Source organism: Dendrobium catenatum, unplaced genomic scaffold (assembly GCF_001605985.2).
Source record: "Dendrobium catenatum unplaced genomic scaffold, ASM160598v2 fragScaff_scaffold_71, whole genome shotgun sequence".
Classification (NCBI taxonomy): Eukaryota; Viridiplantae; Streptophyta; class Magnoliopsida; order Asparagales; family Orchidaceae; genus Dendrobium; species Dendrobium catenatum.
Window position 1 is genome coordinate 2,404,990 of NW_021318533.1, and position 9,367 is coordinate 2,414,356.

Here is a 9,367-nt window from a genome sequence, read left to right on the forward strand (position 1 = left end):
ACTACGCTAATTGAGCGTATAGGGGGTTTGCAGACCCGTCGCAAGCCACGAGAGAAGGATTTTTGAGTTAAGAATTTTTATACCTTTGGAAGGATCGATGTCAACGACGAAGACAAAAATCTCTCCCCCTTTTTTTTTTTGCTTTCTTTCATTTTTTTCATTTTTTTTTATAAATATTCTTTTTTTTTTACACAAACTATATATAAACGGCCAACGTATATTACTTTAATATCTATAGTAATAAATCAATTAAACTATTAACTTAATAACTATGGACATCAACTACAGCACAAAACAGTAAAATTAAGAGAAATTAATTTAATAATCAAAGTAATAAATAGCAAGCGGAAATAATCTTAATGGTTTTAGCAGAAACAGCAATAAATAAGGACATGGAAAATCATGAGGGTCAATAAAGTAAGAGAATCTCACTATTCACTTTTTAACTTTTCTTTTGAAATCACGTGAAGAGGTATGGGATGATGGCAGCCTTTTGTTTTTGAATAAATCCAAAGGCTTGCTATTGGTAGTTGGAAGGGGCTCGGGTAGTGCAGGTGGTGGAGGCGGACAAGACGAGGTGCTGTATGGGTGATTTGGCGTGGGAAGATTTTTTTTTTTTTTTGGTGTCGAAGAAGATGAAGGTTTTGGAAAAGCTTTTGACGGAGAAGGTGAAGAAAATCTGAGCGTTCCAATATATATCCCCCCAAAGCTTTTTTTATTTCTTTTTGCTTCAACGAGGAGGCTGCTCCTCCGATCGAGACCCCCTGCAGGTTTCACAGGATTTTCGGGACTTAGACGAAAATTAAGCAGTGGAAATCCGGGGGTCAGAGTACTCACCGGAGGATTTCACCGGTATTTGCGGGATTTTTGCACAGAGGTGATCAATCTCCACTTTAATCTTTACTTAAATTGAGTTCAGCATGATGACATTTGACAAAATTCAATTAGTATTTGAATTTCTCAATTAGCAGAAGTTTGGACATTGCGTCGGATGGATTGACATAGATATGCTTTTCAGAACTTCAACATTACCATTGGTAATGACATTTCTAATAAAATGTGGCTTCACATCATATAACGTGACAGTATTCTGCCAAAGAAACTCAGTCCCTTTAATAAACCTTGTAATCATAAGTCTTCTTCAAAATTTTTTTAGCAACAAATAACCCGGCTTCAGTTGAAGACAAGGCAACATTATATTGTAGAGTATCTTTCCAGCTAACTATTCCACCAAATATTGGTGACAAGTAACCAAACAAGATCTTCGAGCATCTGAACAGATTTCAGAATTTGATTTTTTTTTTATTCAATACCAACATCTAAAGATCCTTTTATGTATCCCATGACAATTTTATAGCCTTCCAATGCCTTTTACCAAGATTAGACATGCATCGACTCACCACCCTGATAGGAAATGCCAAGTCTGGCAGAATCGAAACCGTTGCATATATTAAGCAACCTAATATTTTTTTATCGTCGAAACTTTTTTGTTGCTGTGTGAACACATTTTCTTTCGAATCATAAAAAAAATAGTAATAATGATGTTTTCACATCTATTTGATCTAATTTGAGATCAAATTTGGCTAGGATGAAAGTCATTACCTAATAGGTGTCTGTTTGACAACTGGAGATAAAATTTTGTTGAAGTCAACCTTTTTTTTTTGAAAAATCTTTGACAACTAATCTGATTCTGAATTTCCTTCTATTAGCATTGTAGGAGTCATCCTTCCTCTTAAATATAATTTCATAACGCAATGGTTTACTTACAATCTTTCATATATTTTTATACATATATATTTCATTGGAGACTTCATTTCTTCTCTCATGGCTTCATTCAATAAATTGCCTCTTTACTGTTAACAACTTCAGTATAAGAAGTATAGGAACTTGGTTCATTCGATTCTTTTATAACATGAGCAGATTCAATAATGTTGATATATCCAAATTTCTTTGGTGGCTTAATATCCCGTCTTTCTCTAAACGGCTCAACCTATATTTTTTCTTTCTTGAGAGGTGATGCTTGGCTGATCAATTTGAACCTATTTGAAGGCATAATCTTGTTCCACATCGCTCTGCTGCTCATTACTTTTGGATGTCTGCATTTAAATTTTAATTTCTCCATTTGATACCTCACCATATCTGCTAAATAATGAATATAACATCTTCATTCGAAAGTCATCCTCTCTAGATATAGCATCTCTCCTTGTAATGCATTTCTTCCTGCTCAGTTCAGTATACCATAACGGATATCCTTTGATTCAATGAGGATGTCTTAAGATAATGTACTTAACAGTTCTAGACATCAATTTCCTTTCTTGATGTGAGTAGATGTAGTGCATCCAAATTCCTTTAGATTGTTGTAATTTGGCTCGTGTCTAGTCCACATCTCATAGGTGTCTTAAAATTAATTGTTATAGAAGGGCATCTATTTACAATGTAACTTATTGTCTTCAAAACTCTTCTTCATATTTAGCTCTGATCGGTACACGCCAGGCTTTCTCAAGCAAGGCTTTTCCTCATTTTTTTGGGTGCTCCGTTTTATTGTGATGCATAAACAGTAGTTAAGTGGAGGTCAACAATTTTTTATCTATAAATATTATGCTTCTTTTTATAAATCTTTCCTTTATTATTTTAACTCTTTAACTATTATACTCATTAATGCATTATCGACTATTATACTCATTTAAATTATGAATTATTGACTACTATACTCATTTATATTATGAATTATTGACTATTATACTCATTTGTATTTTGTTATATCTGAAAATTGATTTCTTTTGAAAAGCTCATTTGAATATTATCATTTCTATTGCTAATTAACTATTAATCTCATTACCATTAGACATGCATATTTCACTGTCAAAAGTACCTTATAAGAAATTATTGTAAAATAGTAAAATTTTATTATGAAGCTTTTGTTTTGTGAATAAATTCAAAATTTACGGCCCTGTTTCCATCTACGACGCTTGGTCTATTGCCTAATAATCCCGAATTAGGCTTATGGTAATAGATTTTATTTTAGGTTGCACGAAGTTGACGATAATAAATCCCGAATTCCCCTCGATTAGTCCTTTGTCTTCGCGGCATCTTTAGATAACGCCTCACCGCCTCTCTAGACGTTAAGGATTCTCCCCAAATCGCCGCCTCCTCGATAACTGTAACGTTTCTTCTTCCTCACTCATCTCGATTTCTACTCTCCACCTCTTCGCAATCAATTGTTCGGAAGTCTTCTGGGCTTCTTCTCTCAGCCTCTTCGCAACCCTTTTAACTGTTCGGAAGATTGCCTCTTCAACTACCGTAACATTTCTTCTTCCTCTCTTCTCTAGGCTTCTCCTTTAAAGATGTTCGTAATGGTGCGAGTGAAGACGGTTCGAATGTCCACCAAAAATCTACTGTAAATTAAATGCAAAACGCTTGGAATCTTCCCCAGCATTCGACTGTAAGTTAAAAATTATTAATTGTAAACGTATTTTGCCCCCCCAAAAAAATAAATTGTAAACGTGGCTTTCAGTTTATAGTTAATGTTGATTCTAATTATAAATTTAATCGCATGTTTTTTGGGTTATCCCTAACGGCTCTCACATGTTCTTTTTTAATAAGCGCCGCACTGATTTCCAATTTGTTTTTTTTTTATTGAATGCATGTTTTTTATTCTTGTTGCTACAAAAAAAGGGTAATATTCTTATAGATTTCAAAAATTATTACAAATTTTTATTGATCTTATGTATGCTTTTTTTAACTCTGTTATGAATTTTTTCTTGAACTAAGTTTATCAATATTTGTTGCAGAAATGTCTCAAATTCCAATATGCCTCCACATCATTTCGTTATACATCTCCGCATCATTCCGAAGTAAGTTGAATCAAATTTATTTGCATTTTTCTCCAGCAAATTAGTATAATTTAAAATCTTTTATTTTTCATTTTATACTAGTACAAGGAGTAAATCAATAACCAATATTTGAGTAGCAAAATCTAATTTATAAAACAAATATGCAGTGCCTTATATAGCATCTGAAGGTATAGCTAATTTGCTTTTCATGCATTATTGTTTTTTAATTGTAAAGGTATAGCTCATATATAACAAAATACTCTAATATTATTTCATCTACAAGGCCCTCCCTCCTTATATCGATTCCTCAAATAATTAGATTTTTAATTGTTTAATTAAGTGATCGCTTATATATTAATTTTAAATATAGTTTTAATTATACATTTTATAAGACTTGCATGGATTCTAATATATTCCAGTAGAGGCAATTTTATATAGATCTTTTAATTTCATTTATCAATGATTATAAAGTTTTATATTGTAATTATTTTTTCATAAAATGTACTTGGTTTCCTACTCTTTGGCTGCATATTTTGGATTACTCAATTGTTAAATCTTTTTTTGACTTGTGAAGATTGTAAAATAAAATTGTCATCCTCTTGCATATCTATTTATCTTCTAATCCATTAGAGGCAATTGAAGAATGTGAAATATGATTGTCATCCTCTTGTATATGTATGTATCTTCTAATCCTATTAGAAGATAAATCTTCTATTATTTGATCTTCTAATTCATATTTTACTAATAACCTTATTTTTTAAAATAATGTAGTGTGGTATAATGAGAATAATACATGTTTTGAAAACACCTTAAATTTACCAGTCTAACTTATAAATTCTTCAGTGTCCTAAGAATAAATATCCATTTTGAATCAGTTGGTTCTCTAGTTATGACCAAGCACTGCCTACTCTTCTTGCATATGTACATGTTGCTGCTTAGAGAAGGCTTACAGGGTAAATATATCTGATACATTGCTGTTGGATCGTTGATCTTAAGACACGAATTCAGGTTAACCTCCTTCCCTGATTTTTATATAGGCATATAGTCAATTTTCTTTTTTTAATAATAGCTTAATTAAGTTATTTCTCTGATTCAATAAAATGATTTACATCCTTGATCACAAACTTCATTCAAAATCCTATTGAGTCCCTTAAAAAACATTTAAATTAATCTCTATATCGTTTTTGAAATTTTTTTGTAAGACCAATTAGCAATTAGTATATAATTTATTATGTAACATTCTAATTAGTACATTAAGTAGTTGCTATTTAAAACACTTTTTTGATTGATTAGGTTTCATTTGGGATTGCTTTCTTACTGCTTTCTAAAATAATTTTTTAGTACAAAGATTTCGTAAATTAGAAATTTTCATATTAGAAAGCGCTAAGAAAACTGTCCCAAATAAAACTTTAACCGATAAATTTTTATGACATTTATCAAAAATGGTATTTTGATCATACTTTTGCTTTGAGTTTTAAGGAAATGCTTTTTATTGTTGTAGAGCTGTGGAATATTTAATTGCTTTTTTATTTTTATTTATTCATGTTTGAGATAAATGGACGTGTAATTATAATACATGAATTTTCCTTGATTCATTATAATATCCTATCTTAATTCATTTTTTAAAATATTTAAAATACTAAAAGTGTGTGAGAATTAAAATCGAAAGTTAGGAGCATTTCAATCATAACATATTTTCCATTTGAAATTTTTTAATTTTTAAATTCATGATTTATTAAATGCTACCATTCAAGAATTTGGTAGATGTAAGATTTTTATATCTTACAAGTTTTATGACCTCAAATATATATTTAAAATCTTGTACAGTTGTTTAACAACATTAAATAGTTATGCAAAACAATTTTTAATTTCTATTATTCTTGAGATTGATTAAATCTGTATGAATAAAACTTACTAAATTCTAATTATAGGGAAATATCCCCTGAACAAAAATGACGAAATTCTTTACAACCTGTACAATAGTGCGATTCATAATAGCAATTTAAGTGCTAATAATATGTATTTTCAGAGCTAAAATGTAAGATTTAATCTAAGTCTTTTTTTAGTTGTAGCTGCTTATGTATCTATCATATTTGTTAACTATATTGAAGACTGGATATAAGAAACTTCATTACAATTTCATAGAATTATATCTCTGGAATTATCGGATTCCTCAAAATGCAAAAGATTTAATGAATTATTAGTTGTAAAATGTATGATGCATGGTTTATATAAAATATTAAATAAGAATAATTCTTGCATAAATAAATGATTGGGTAAAAATAATATCTTAAATCTTCTTCAATTTAAATAATAATTGATGAATATTTATATATAATTTATTGCAGAAGAAGTGACTGTTAACAAATAAAAGAAATATTCTAGATAATGATTAGATGGTTTATTATAATTCATATCCTTTATCTAAATATAATTGTTGAATAAATGTGATATATTTTAGTATTAAATGAGTGAAATATATTTACAAATATTTTTGTAAAATGTTTGATAAGATTTCAGTATCATTTATATAATAGAGTCAATATTAATTTTAATGAGATTCAATATTATCAAGATGAAAGATGAATATCTACATTAAAAAAATTATGAAAAATATTTGAATTTGATTTAGTTGAGATGTATTCATCAATATGTAATTTACAATTAAATTTAGAGGAAGAGCAAATAGTTTAGTACTAAGAAAATCAAAATTTTTCTTGACATATTAAGAATCAATATTAGAAAAAAGAATTATGCTGATAGAGTTTTCTGAACTCAATAATATGAATTTTGATGTAATAAAATATACTTATAAAGAAAATGCTAAAAAAATATGTATAAGATAATTCAAAAAAATAATAAATGGATCATATAAACACAACAAATCTATGAAATATATTTTTTAAGAATTTTACTGAATTATATATATGAACTTACACTATCCTGTAATTTGTTACAAGTACATGGTATACAATACTTAACATTTACAGATGCTGCAGAGAAACATGGATAGTTAATTATATATCCGATTGTTTAAATAATTTATCTATATATTAAATGTCATATAAATTCAAGCAATTATTTATTATTATTGTTATTTACTGTTGGTTAATTAATATTCTTTAATTGTGCTATTATAAAAATTTATCTCATGATTAACAAAAAAAATAATAAAGAGAATACTGATGATAAATTTATGTTAAAAATAATATTAGATATTAATTTATCTTTTGAAAGAACTGAAAAGTGCATTAATAATTTGGACCAACCAATATAGCTAAATATAGAAGAGGAAATTGATGAAAATAATGATGAGTGACATAATAGAGAAATAATTGCAAAGTTAAATGTTATTATTATGATTGAATATTGAAGTTTTATTCATTTCCTCAATATATATCGGGAGATCACATGTCTTGAAATTATTAATTTTGTTAGTAAAAAATATAATGACATATTCTTTATTGGAGATCATGGAGGTCTAGAAAAATATATTTGTGTTATGTTATACTTGCAATGTTAATAAATAATGGTTATAATATTAGTAATGATTATATCAGAAGTTAGTTGTATCAATCATGGTTGGAGGTTAAATAGTACAGTTGAAATCCAAATTGGTATTACAGGAGGTTTTACATTGACATAAAAAAGGGGGATCATTTGGAAAGTTTCATAAAGCAATTATGCACAAAGTATGAGCGATGGGAAAAGACCCGATTATAATCTAAATCTTTGCTCAATTTAATCAATACATGCTTAACATCAAGCAAAGTAATAGAAAAAGCACCAATGAGTTTGAGGTTAAAAAATTATGAATGGCATCGATGGATGGTCGGCGAGTAGAGAAAGAACCAATCAAGGAGAACTCGAACAACACCGCCAAAGCTAGAACCTTCTTCTCTGAAACCTACAGTGAAGGCAAACCATGGTGTGAAGTGGTTATAAGCTCGTGAAAAACCATAGAAGAAGAAGCCCTATAAAGGGCCTCAAGAAAATAGCGCCTCAAGAAAATAGCGAGAATAGGATTTACAATCTAGAAAACTAGGATCTTTCACGCGGTTTGCCCCCATTCCAACCGATGAGCAGCTGGAGGTGGCCAATCGCGAAGAAAAAGATGAAACCAAGAGAAAATACAAAGAGAAGCAAGGAGAAAGAAAGACACAATTAATCAACATGGTTGGAGGTGGCCAAATAATCATTACGGTTGGAGGTGGCCAAATAGCCTTGAATGTTGTTTTGCCCAACAATTGTAATGATCTATCTCCATCACGGTGAAATTTTCTAAAGATTACCCGGGCTTGTCGGCCAAGGCTATATATTGTTGAATACATCAGTGTATTGCGCGTGGGACCCAAAAAACATCTAAGGGCATTGCATTCCTGTTATTGCCTCAAACATCCGTGGTCGAAACGACTATAGTCCCTCTAAGAAGTTGACCACATAGGTTGAACTCCGCATAGCTAATTAGCAGGCTGAGCTCTCGTTCGTTAACGGAATTAACCAGACAAATCGCTCCACCAACTAAGAACGACCCTGCACCACACCCATAGAATTAAGAAAGAGCTATCAATTGTCTGCCAATCTTTATTATGTCTGGACCAGGTAAGTTTCCTCGTGTTGAGTCAAATTAAGCCGCAGGCTCCACTCCTGGTCGCGCCCTACCATCAATTCCTTTAAGTTTCAGCCTTGCGACCATACTCCCCTCGGTAATCAGAGAAGGAAACCGCCATGGGCGGAGAAGCCCCCCAGTGCCCCGGACCTCGCACCAGATATCAATTATTTGAAAAAGGAGCCAGCCAAGGTAGGGGGCCATTAAACACCCGAGGGGACAGAGTCCCCGCTCGAATCTCTTCCGCGGCTGAGTTTCCGCTTACGCGGCCCCCCAGAGGGGCCAGGCGCCGCAGACTTAGCAGGAGCTGCAGAAGGCGCATCCATAACCGGAGAGGCCGGATGCTGAGCAGAGCCAGCAAACGGGGGTGAAGAAGAAACCTGTCCCACGCGGAGGGGACGGGAGGGCCGCAGAGACACCTTCTTGGCACGTTTCCGCCGTACCAGGTTCCAAGCACCAAGCTCGGTTGACGGTGGAGCACCCAAGGGAGGAGGAGGGGAGGCTCCCGAGAGCAAACGCCGCGGAACCTCCCCACAAGACGGTAGAGACAGAGGGCCACCCTGTCGTGACGAGGAGGGATCGGCTCCCGGGTTCGGGTGGGCAACAGCGCCAGGCTGGATCGGGCGGGACGCAAGCAGCGAAGGAACAACAGAGGGCCCAGCAAGGGCTACACCCGTCACCATAGGAGGGTGAGACGACGACGGTACTGAAACCGGCTCTCCAGTGCACACCGGCGCAGGCGCAGGGAACGTCGATGAAGCAGGGATGGTCGAGGCCGCCGGGCAGGCCGCCGACTGGTGGTCCACCAAACCACACCGAAAGCAGAGGGTAGAGAGGCCCTCATACTCCAACGGTTGAAAAAACCGGCCATAGAGGCCCTGGATCCAGATTCCAGGTCGCAAAGGTCGGGAGAGATCTAACCGAA

General features: G+C 33.1%; 1 long non-coding RNA gene across 2 annotated transcripts; it reads left to right on the plus strand.

The window, feature by feature from the left end:
- The first annotated feature begins 586 nt into the window (after positions 1 to 586).
- Positions 587 to 5,507, plus strand: LOC110094163. 2 transcript variants are annotated; one of them, XR_002302842.2, is made up of 3 exons: positions 587 to 877; positions 3,792 to 3,854; positions 4,709 to 5,507. It is a non-coding gene; the product is annotated as an uncharacterized LOC110094163 (long non-coding RNA). The 2 variants fall into 2 exon arrangements; XR_002302841.2 differs by lacking the exon at positions 587 to 877 and adding an exon at positions 3,050 to 3,442.
- Positions 5,508 to 9,367: the final 3,860 nt, after the last annotated feature.